This window comes from Rhinatrema bivittatum, chromosome 3, assembly GCF_901001135.1.
Source record: "Rhinatrema bivittatum chromosome 3, aRhiBiv1.1, whole genome shotgun sequence".
Taxonomy (NCBI): Eukaryota; Metazoa; Chordata; class Amphibia; order Gymnophiona; family Rhinatrematidae; genus Rhinatrema; species Rhinatrema bivittatum.
The window spans coordinates 257,296,786-257,308,878 of NC_042617.1; the positions used below are offsets into that span (position 1 = coordinate 257,296,786).

General features: G+C 45.5%; 1 long non-coding RNA gene across 1 annotated transcript in view; it reads left to right on the forward strand.

The window, feature by feature from the left end:
- LOC115088742 overlaps window positions 1–12,093 on the forward strand; it is a 63,931-nt gene that overhangs the window by 29,243 nt on the left and 22,595 nt on the right. Inside the window, exon 2 of the long non-coding RNA XR_003855848.1 lies at window positions 10,198–10,278. This is a non-coding gene — a long non-coding RNA (uncharacterized LOC115088742). The remainder of the gene's footprint in view (window positions 1–10,197; window positions 10,279–12,093) is intronic.

Consider the following 12,093-nt stretch of genomic DNA (forward strand, 5'->3'; position numbering starts at 1 on the left):
AAATTAAAGTTGTCAGCTCATCACTAGTGTCCGGAATATTAGAGCCAGTACTGATACAGAGTGCTTCTCTCTCCCTCTCCTGCTAATCTCAAGGTGATCAAGTCTAGCAAATACAAATTTAATTTGTCTAATGTAGCTGAACCTGAAATGTCATGCTCACACAACCTCTACTAAATAGAGCTTATCGAACAGATCCACAGGATTCTTATTTAAAAAGAAGAAAGTAGATAAGCTGCAGAGTTAAAGAGTACATAAGATGTTATTTCTTCTTAGACCAGACCAGACTGACCTATCCCAGCACTTTCGCTAAAAGCAGTGAGATGAAAGAAAGAAGATCAGCAACAGCATGATGAACTGGAGGGAAAAGAGGATCTATACAATGCTATGAAACTTACTTCAAGAGCTTGTCCAATCTTTTCTTGAACCTGTTATGTCTTGTAAAGGTGTGAACCCCTGGGCAGAGGTGAGAGGTGCCCCGCCCACAGGGAGGAGCCCTGTGAGCCTCACCGTTGGGAGGCGCAGTCTCAGCGACATCAGACACAGCTGTGGAACAGAGTCTTTTATTGATAGAAGAGAAAGGCACAACCCGTAGAGCGGGAGATGCAGTAATAGTTCTGAGTAGAGGGGTATACCCAAAGGTGATACCTCATATGTGAAGATCCGGAAGTGGCCCGCGGAGCGGGGTATGCCAGGAAGTCTTGCAGCAGTGTAGAAATACCTCAGACATGCAGATCCAGGGTACGCTGGAGGTGTGTCTCTGTGGTGGTAATGAGAAGGTAGTCCGAGGTGCAGGAGCCTCGATGAGGTTCCTGTAGCAGTGGTGCAGTAATGACCTGCAGGCAGGGTATACCGGAGTTGTTCTTTCTGGAAAGAAACAGTAGTGGGTACACTGTAGAGGATCCCACAACGAGGCTTGGTAGTTGAAGTCCGTAGCATAGGTACTCACAGGAAGTAGTTCCAGGAGAGGCCCTGGGGAGCAGGACAGATAGCAGTCCAAGGCGGAAAGGTCCTCCGAGGAGCGGCTAACCCGAGACAAAAAAGGGCCCCTGAGGAGCGGGTACCCCGAGTGTCTCACACCGAACCAGAAGTCCAAGGAAGGAGCGGAATTCAGCAAGAGGGAACTTCTTGCTAACTCGTCGAAGTGAAGGGCCAGCCAGCTTAAGTACAGGAGATGGGTGATGTCATCCAGAGGGGACGCCCCTGAGGTTCCCGCCATGACGTGTACAAGAGTGGCCCATGCGTGCACGCGCCTAAGTGATTCCTGGGAAAAGATGGCGGTCAGCAGCGCCCACACCATCCCGGGAACACCAGGTTGGTCGGTGGTGGTTGGCAGAGGCCGCCATTCGTCCAAAGGATGACAATGCAGCAAAGAAAGAGGTGAGCATTAGTGGTCACAGCCATCTGCGACCGACGGGCATAACAGAACCCTACTGTGTTAGTTGCCTTGACCACATCCTCCAGCAACAGATTCCATAGCTTGATTGTGTGATGAGTGAAAAACTACTTCCTTCGATTTGTTTTGAATCTGTTGGCTTCCAGTTTCATGGAGCATTCCCTAGTGCTAGCATTATTTGAAAGGGTAAATAACCATTTCCTATTAACCTGTTCCACCCCAAGCCATCTCAGAGAGTACCTTCAATCAATGTAGTATGATTTTTTTTTCATTGATAAATTTAGGGTTTGTTTTTTTTTGCAGTCTATCTCCAAAAATCAGAGATGACACATTCATCAGACTCTGTGACGTGACATCTGAAATGTATTTGTATTATGTATGTATATATATATATATATATATATATATATACACATAACAAAGTTTAGTATTTTAAAGCATGATGTTCAGTTATGTGATTTTACAGGATTAAGTTTGTAAGGGTTATGATAGGGAAATAATGATCGTTAATTATCAAAATCTAAAGGGAATCTATAGGGGTGCAAAGCTGAAGGACCTAGGTAAGTGGCTCCCAAACATCTCCTGGGGGATCCCCAGTCAGTCAGGTTTTCAAATATCTTCCATGGATAAGCTTGTGTGGGAGGATCAGCGTTATCTCAGGGACTGTGGGCACATGATGGTTCACAGGCCCTGTACCGATGTTATTTTGAGTTTCTGTAGTTATTGCTGCTGGCACTGTACAAAGATCCACATCATTGCATTCAGGAGCATAGGAGGGAGGAGAGAAAAAAAAGGAGTTGCGTATCCCGGCTGCAGCAGGCCCACAGCCGGCTCTACTCACCCCTGACTCCCAGTCCCGGACCTGGCCCTTCCTCTTTTGCAACGGTAGGCAGTCGCCTATGCGCTCATGCTCCTGATATGCTCCCAGGTTCCTCCAGCAGCTCCGCAGCCTCCTCCAGTCCCAGTCGGGTCTCCCCACATGTGTCAAGGGGACACGCCACCACCATGTAGTTTCAGTCTGTCTGCCTTAGGCGTGCGCGCGTCTTCCCTGACTTTAAAGGGGCTGCGGTGGGAAACCTTCCCGTGGCCCAGAATGATGATGTCTCTAGGCCTTGCTACTTAAGGCAGGCTCCGCCATTCAGTCTTTGCCTTGGCATCAGGTCTCCACGCTTCTAGTCGTGTGCTTAGTTGCTGCGTGTTCGTGTTCATGTTCCTGTTCCTGTTCCTGACCTAGTTCCAGTCCTGTGTTCCTGTTCCAGTCCTTGTGCTTCATTTCCAGCTTCGTTTCCAAATTATCCTTTGGACGGATTCTCTGGCTTGACCCTCGCTTGTTCCTGACCACGCTTTGGACGGATTCCCTGGTTTTGACTCCTGCTTGGACATGACCTTGACTCCAGCCGCCTGCTCTGACTCCAGCTTGTACTTGACTTTGTCTCCAGCCGCCTGCCCTGACTCCAGCTTGTAAACCGGGACCTGCGAAGAGGGGGCGTAAGAGGGGAGGTACTGTTGCGATCCGCTCCACGACCCTCGCATTCTGGCCCTTACCTCAGGGTTCTAACCGGTTTGCTCCTGCCTCTGGCTTGCTTCCTGGGCGTCCCTGCGGGGGAGACGCCATTTCCCCGAGCCCCCTAGGCGCGTGCGCCCGCAGACGTGGCGCTTATCTAGCCCTCTTCCCGCCAAAGCGCGCTCCACCCATAGCCCTGACATCAGACGCCTAGTCCTATTTAGGCTTGCCGTGGATCTCTCTGCGGCGCCTTGCAACCAGGTCCCTTGCGGTGCCCTGTTGACCCGTGCCCCGGAGTGTGATCCTCTCGCACTCCATCTCTTGCTTGCTAGCCTGCCTGCCTGCCTAGCTTGTGTGTGACTCTCTGTAGCGCTTTTTGCTAACCGCTCTTGAGTTCCAGTCTGCCGCAGTTCCTGCTTGGCTCCTGCACTGCCTGCTCCAGCCTGCCGCAGCTCCTGTCTGATACCTGTCTGCCCCAGTCCCAGCTTGTCTGGATCCGGACTTGCGAACTCCTAAGTCCCAGCGGCCGGGTCCCTACGGGCTCCTCCCGGGGGGGCACTGGCTTCCAGGGTGAAGCCAGCCTGTTCCAGCCTGTCCGGTCTGCCTCCCGGCCTGTAGTCCTGAGACTGTTGTACATCTTCTCCCATGTCTCCCGCAGGCTGGCCCAAGGGTCCACTAACACGCCCGGGCACAACAAATACATTCATATATTTTACATGCATATTTATTGTTAAGATTTTGCACATTAATAATCCAGAATTAAACATGGATGCAGCTAACTTTTAAAGTATACATGTACTCCTCTTCTGAAAATGCATACTTATGCATGTACATGAAATCACCCATTCACTGATACTTCTCACTAGTTCATCTAGATCTTCCAGCACTTCACCCTGAACTCTCACCAGTTCAGTTAGACTTCCCACCCAAAACCTGCAGAAAACAGCCAGTCCAATTTCACTTGTGCGAGTCAATTAGCAGGAGTAAAAGTGACTAAGCAAGACTGGTAATGTATGCACCTGTACCATTTGCAAAATATCAACTTGTGCATACTTTTGAATCCTGCCCCTAGACCATCCTTTTTCCTCACCATTAAAATTTCTGTGCAATACTGCAAGTACATTTGCACTTGCGAGTTTATAAAATATCGTATATAAGAGTGCATGCTACCTATGCACACAACACTGTATAATTGTTTGAAAATTCACCCAATAATGTGTTCCTAACAGTGACACTGAGAGTTTTTGTTGGATATCATTACTTTGTGTGTGACAGTGTGTAGGGACATTGAACATAATCATCTGTTTTAATTCGTTCAAGTGCAAATAATCATTCTTGGGCTCTTTCATTTTCATTAACCTTTCTGTCTCAAGCTAATATTGATCCTGAAATAATATCCTCATTCTTTCTCAGGCTTTTGACAGCTCATTATAATGATTAATAAAAATAGAAAATACAGGACAGTATATTGCTTACTCAGCATGATGACAGACAATCAATACAAAAACTGAAGAAGGTTATGTATAAAACCTTTACATAGATAACCCCATCTTTGTCAGGAGCTACCTTTCCTACCCCAGAGAGCTACTGGGCACACTCAACCAGGGTGGAGTGTTAGGATTTGTGGGTATGTGGGCCCAGGGCCAAGGTGAGAGATGGTACTGCCCAAGGGGAGGAGCCACGTGAGCCTCACCGTCGGGAGGTTAGATCTCAGCTGTGGGGTATGTAGAGCAGCAGCTACTGGAGAAAGAGCAGAGAGAGAGCGAGCTGGAAGAACAGAAGGAGCTAGAGGGGATGGCCCCAGGGGGTGGAGCCATGGAGCGTCAGTACCGGGTGCTGACGTCAGATACAGCTCGGAAGTCCTTGAGACTCTATAGAGAAGTAGAGCGACACTGCCCACGGAGCGGGGAGTGTATCATGAAAGTTACACAGACACAGAGGTGGCACGGGGTCTGTGAAGTGGGGTATACCCAAAGAGGATTCTTCTTTAGAGATGATACGGCAATGGTCCGCAGAGCGGGGAACACCGATGAGGGTTCCTCAGTAGAGATGATATGGTAGTGGTCCGCAAGCGGAGTACTCACTGTAGGAGTAGCGATGGTTCCAGAGGAAGCCCCAGGGAACGGGGCAGGCAGTGGTCCTAGGTGCAAGGCCCTCTGAGGAGCGGATAGCCAGAGACGAGGAAAGGGCCCTCGAGGAGCGGATACCCGAGACGTCTCACGCCAAGGAAGCAGGAGCTGGAACGGGAAGTCCGTAGTGAGTGAAGCGGTTTCAGCAATGAGGGAACTCATTGCCAAGTCGTAGGCAGACAGGGCCAGCCGACTTAAAAGTCCACGATGAATGTCGTCATCCAGGGGGGACGCCCACGAGGTTACTGCCATGATTTGCATAAGACTGGCCCGAGAGCACGCGCACGTGCCTAAGGAACTCCGAGGGCAAGATGGCAGTCGGCAGCGTCCACGCCATCCAGGGAGGCCCGGGAACAGAGGCAGGCAGGCCGGCGATAGCAAGTCTACCCAATGGAGTCAGTGTAGTGAGGCAAGAGGTGAGAAACAGCGGTCGCAGCCGTCTGCGACTAACGGTCGTGACAGATGGGTATATTCAGTGGCGTGGCTGCGCCACTGAATGTACTATATTCATTAGCCAAATAAGTATAACCAGCTAACTAGCAGAGCCATGCAGCGGCTGAATATGGATCTCCTCATCTTTTCCCAACTTTCTCCTTCTAAAATCCCTTTACCTGTACCTCATCCCTAAAGGCTTTTTATCACGTCCTCTTCTCACCATCCATTTACTCACACAGCACATGAGATGGTTCCAAGGTAACTCTCCCTTTCTCTAAAGCAGATGCAATTCCCCAGCCTCTCCTTTGGGTCCTATCAGACTGCACTGCAGCTCCTCACTTTAATTCCAGAATTCAGGTCTTCACTTCTTTCATTTTTCTCCAGCCCTTGTTCTACTCAGACTCTTTCTCACTCCATAAACATCGGGATCCCAGCTTCTTTCACTTCTGGGTTACTCCTTGAGGACTTGCTGAAGCACTTTGGATTCCTCAAAGCTGCTCTTGGAGTAGCAGCACTGAGTGTAACGCCTGTTCCTCCTCAATGGCTCAGACCCCTCCAGAGACCCCTTCTTCAGGGACAAGCCCCTATTCCACATGGAACACCCTCTTTTATACTCCCAAATGTACATACCCCTTTAGGGGAAGGGCCACACTGTCACTCAAGTTTCACTCACCTCCCCTTTGCACTCCAGATGAACCTTCAAAAACTCGAAAGTTCCCTTTGTTAACCATATAAGCCACTAATTCTGATATCACTGCACCATCTAGTGGCCAGAAGGGACACACATCGTATTGGTTTAGCTTAATGAATTGAATAAATTAATTATAATTCTTGTATATGCATAAGAGAAATGCCACAGTGCAACAGAAATTTCCATTAGGGGCATGGGAACCATTCAGATTTAATCTGACCCAGCTCTGAGCAAGAGAGAAGGGCTAGTATAGTTCCTATATCCTGATCCATAATCAGTTCTGTCCCATTTCCGGTTTTGGAACCAACATTTTTTGCACCCAAGGAAATATTCAAAATTATGCCCCCCTCCCCTTCACTGACCAGTGGATGCAGTGGCACAGAGTTTCTTCCTTTGTCATGAAGGCAAAGCTGTCACGCTGATGGAAGCAACTCCAGCAAAGCATCCCCTTGCCCTTCGCTCTTGCTCTGCATCCCCTGTTTCTCCCATCTAATGCTTGCCCTTTATCATCCTCTCCCTCTACCATACCCACTCCTTGCTCCGAGTCCCCTTCTCTCTCTCTCTCTCTCCCCTCCCATTCCTTGCCCTTTATTCCACTTTCCCTCCCCATCCATTCCTTGCCCTCCACCCTTTCTCACCCTCTACTCCTTGTCCAGCAACATCCTACCTCTCTCCCAATCACCCCCTGCCAACAACTTCCTCCCTCTCTCCTTCTCAGAGGCTCAGCCTTCTCCCTCTGCCCAGCAGCAGCCCCCTTTCTCCCCACTCCCTGTCCAGCAGCTGCTCTCTCTCTCAACTCCCCGCTCAGCAACAAAGCTCCCTCTCTCTCTCACAATCTCCAGCCATCATCAGCAGCATCCTCTCCTCCATAAGCCTCTGTCCAGCAGCAGCAGCCCTCTCTCCCTCACCAACCTCTCCCCACTATCTCTCTCATCCCCAAACTCCTTTCCAGCAGCAGTCCCTTCTTTGGCTTCCCCTTCACCCCCCTATCAAGTGGCAGCCTCCTCCCTTTTCTCCCTTTTGTTGCGGAGGTGGACCCTTAGCCTGAGGTGGAGTTAACACTACCCATGGGGAAGCCCCCATGGATCCCCACTGTTGGGAGGCGGAGCAAAACGGGAAGTGGAGGCCGACTGGAGCTTCACCAATACCATCCCTCATTCCCCACAGGTTGAGCCCTTGGGTACCGGGGCCGGCTGGTCTTAGGCGGGCCTCCATGTAGTTGATCCCGTGTAGGATGCTCAAGGCAGGGAGCCAGGATGCAGCGGACACACCGGGTCCAATGGAGCTGAATTCAAGACAGGGCCTGGAACCAGAAGCCTGGACAGGTTGAAGCAGGCTAGGAATCAGGAACACGTTTCCAGTCTCAGAAGGTCTTCCTGCAATTTATCACACTCTGCTTGTGATTTAACTACTCTGAACAATTTTGTATCATCTGCAAATCTGATTACTTTACTCGTCATATTTCTTTCCAGATCATTTATAAATATATTGAAAAGTATTAGTCCCAATACAGATCCCTGAGGCACTCCACTGCCCACTCCCTTCCACTGAGAAAATTGTCCATTTGATCCTACTCTCTGTTTCCTGTCTTTTAGCCAGTTTGTAATCCATGAAAGGACATCATCACCTATCCCATGACTTTTTACTTTTCCTAGAAGCCTCTCATGACGAACTTTGTCAAATGCCTTCTGAAAATCCAAATATACTACATCTACCGGTTCACCTTTATCTACATGTTTATTAACTCCTTCAAAAAAGTGAAGCAGATTTGTGAGGCAAGACTTGCCTTGGGTAAAGCCATGCTGACTTTGTTCCATTAAACCATGTCTTTCTATATGTTCTGTGATTTTGATAATTAGAACACTTTCCACTATTTTTCCTGACACTGAAGTCAGGCTAACTGATCTGTAGTTTCCCGGATCGCCCCTGGAGCCCTTTTTAAATATTGGGGTAACATTAGCCACTCTCCAGTCTTCAGGTACAATGGATGATTTTAATGATAGGTTACACATTTTTACTAATAGGTTTGAAATTTCATTTTTTAGTTCCTTCAGAACTCTGGGGTGTATACCATCCAGTCCAGGTGATTTACTACTCTTCAGTTTGTCAATCAGGCCTAACACTTCTTCTAGGTTCACCGTGTTTTGGTTCAATCCAATGAATCATTATCCATAAAAACCTTCTCTGATACGGGTATCTCCCCAACATCCTCTTCAGTAAACACTGAAGCAAAAAAATCATTTAATCTTTCTGCGATGGCCTTATCTTCTCTAATTGCTCCTTTAACCCCTCGATCATCTAATGGTCCAAGTGACTCCATCACAGGCTTTCTGCTTCGGATATATTTTTAAAAGTTTTTACCGTGAGTTTTTGCCTCTACGGCCAACTTCTTTTCAAATTCTCTCTTAGCCTGTCTTACATTTAACTTGCCAACGCATGCATTATCCTATTTTCTTCTGTTGGATCCTTCTTCCAATTTTTGAATGAAGATCTTTTGGCTAAAATAGCTTTTTTCACCTCCCCTTTTAACCATATCAGTGATCGTTTTGCCTTCTTTTGACCTTTCTTAATGTGTGGAATACATCTGGACTGTGCTTCTACTTTTGTAGCTGCTCCTTTCAGTTTTTTTCCAACTATTTTTCTCATTTTATCAAAGTTTCCCTTTTGAAAGTTTAGCACGAGAGCCTTGGATTTGCTTACTGTCCCCCTTCTAGTCATTAATTCAAATTTGATCATATTATGATCACTATTGCCAAGTGGCCCCACCACCGTTACCTCTCTCACCAAATCCTGTGCTCCATTGAGAATTAGATCTAAAATTGCTCCCTCTCGTCGGTTCCTGAACCAATTGCTCCATAAAGCTCTCATTTATTTCATCCAGGAACTTTATCTCTCTAGCATGTCCCGATGATACATTTACGCAGTCAATATTGGGGTAATTGAAATCTCCCATTATTACCGCACTACCAATTTGGTTAGTTTCCTTAATTTCTCTTAGCATTTCACTGTCCGTCTCATCATCTTGACCAGCTTCATTATAAGGTGAATTTTAAAAGCCCAACACACGCATTAATTAGGGGAAGCATGAATAAGTTGGGCTTCCATCACCGAGGGGATTTTAAAAGCCGCCAAGATATGCACATATCTCCCATAGCATGCACATCTCGAAAGTTTTCAGAAAGGGACGGGGCATGGTCTGGGTGGGGCATGGGCATTTTGGGACGTGAACCTGAGATGTGCGCGTAAACACATATGTGCCCTTCGCGCACCGAGTCCCCTGCCACATAACTTTACTTCTGCTATGGATGACGTGTAAGTTAACAAGGGTTGGGGCTAACTGGGGAGAGTGAAGACTATTAAACTAGGGGGGTTTGAAGGACCTATCTCTTAACTTGGTGAACTGGGGACAAACTGGTAAAATTGGCAATGGCATCAGCACATGCCCCTTTTAAAATTTACGCAGTAAAAGCGGGATTTACATACACTTGTGCATGCCGATTTAAAATTTGGCGCACCTGTGCACGCAGCCTGACTATTTTATAACATGTGCACATACACATGCGTATGTTATAAAATGGTGGGCTGACATATGCACGCAAATGTGCGCATGTACACCAATTTGAAAGTCCTCAACCGAGTACTATGGAGCTGAGGATTTTAAAACTTGAATCTGTAACAGTTTAATTTTCTGATCTTAAATCCTGTTTTTTTACCTTTTTCATTATTCTTTATTTGGTTAGAAGGGTCCAAGGATCATAATTTGGGTGCTAACAGATTTTTGTAATAATTGAGAGGTCAATATACAAAGCCATTTAGCCAAATAACTCACAAGTTATCTATCTAAATGGCAATGTTAGAATATTTCCCATATCCGGCTAAAAGTTAGTCGGTTAAGTCATTGTTGGGGGTATTCTGGGACATGGTTGAGTTAGCTGAATAACTTACGGTATCTGTGTCCCGTTCATAGCCCCTGTGTTACCTTCACTATCTAATAAAATAGCAGCAAGTATTTGATAACATTGGAATGTGATTTCTGTGCTTCCAGGTTTTGCAAGCAGCCAGGATGGTTTTCTTTCGAGCAGAAAATCGTCATGAGTGCCTGAGGCCTGCAATGTTGCCAATTTCAGTTAAGTCAACAATTTTCACCTTAGATGAATGGACATTACATGGTAATTTTAAATGTGTCCGCTGTGCTTTTTGTTTGAATACTCTGCAAATAAAGTAATTTATACATCCAACGACCTCAGATAAATATTAGCTACTGTTCTTTAACAATTGTTCTATAACCTTTGTGGTCTGTCATTTTATGTCCTTGCCAGCTCATTTATGTGGGCAAGACAAAATGAGCATTTAGAATCAGACTAATTGAGCAGTAAAGTTGATTGAAGACTTAAAAAGTCCAAGCCCCATTGTCTAACCAAAACACTTTTAATCGTGTTCCTTTAAATCCCTGTGGAGGTGATCAGGATTAATTGTTATATTATCTGCAACAATGATGGATTTTTTTTAACTAAATTTGATAGAACTTGCTGGTCTTAATACATATATTGAATGAGGAACTCTTTTGTAATGGGATCCAACTGAGCCATTCAAAAAATGTTTCTTGATATTTAGATTGGTTTAATTCACTGTCAATCATTCATGATGTCTTTATATACACTGACTACTGTGTGCATTCTGTGCCTCATTTCGTGAGTATTCAGTAGACCCGTAGAGTCACTAAAATGTTCCTGCTTATGACTGAAGAGTAGAATGCCTTAAGTCAGTCTATAAAAATAACAGCATGTCTCTAAATTATTATCAAATATGTGTTTGATAAATTTAGAGTAAACTCATAGATTGCTTTTTGTTTTAGACTTGCAGCTTAGCTTGAAAGTGAAATGTGGGTCACGTTGGCTATCTATTTTTCTGGCGTTTTCACAGAAAACCTATGAAACAACGCTTTTTAAAATTCTTCCTATATTCTGATTTTTTCCTCAATATTGCTGGCATTGATAGCTATCATCTCAGATAAGTGTGCTTCAATTGTGAATTTAACATTTGGAAAGGCCACTCTTTACCATCATCAGTTTAGAGACCTGCTGTTATTTTTATAGACTTCTTGTAATTGTTAACAGCATCTTCAATTTTGCACCAACTGCAGAGCTATTGCTCACATTAATAATATTTTAAATGCATAATTAATGGACCTTTGCTATAGAACATCTTCTGAAGAAAAACTACTACTATGCCATTACAATTGAATAAGTTTACAAGTCATCTTGATAATTAGGAGTATCTCTTCAAGGAAGCTAATAAACTAAAAGTGTGCTTGAGCTCACTTCTAAAATAATTTTTTTGCTTGATATTATTATGGTAAAAAAAATTTTTTTTATTTAAAAAAAAAAAAAAAGTAAACAAATATCAAAGGGTTTTGGAAGGATGTTTTTTAGTCCTTTGATTGCATTATTGAGTTTTATTCAAGCTTTGGAGGCTCAAATCTGAAGTCTTCCCCTTTTTAAAAAAAATAGATTTGCCTGATTTATTTTCTGTATTATATACTCTTTGGTATAGGTAATTTTTTAGTTTTTTGGCTTTTGACATTCTATATTGATGTTTTTGATTGCTGAGTCCTATTGCCATGCCATTACTGGCACTGCTCAAACCTCCGGAGGGTAATCCTTGCTTGAAGCCAAGTCTTGTCATGGTTCTGAATCCTTGCTTGAAGCCAAGTCCTGTGTCTTGAACTTTGCTGGCCCTCGGATTCCTTGTGCCTGCTCCGTTCATGCTAAAGACTGCCAGAACCTGTACCGACCAGCGTGGTCCGCAACCAGCCACTGGCGGCTGTGTAGGATGTGCCCCAGTGAAGGCCTCTACAGTTTCTAAAACATGTTCCTCTCAATCATTCCACTATCTCATCTGCAGTCTACGTCAGTTCCAGCGTGGTCCGTGACCAGCCACT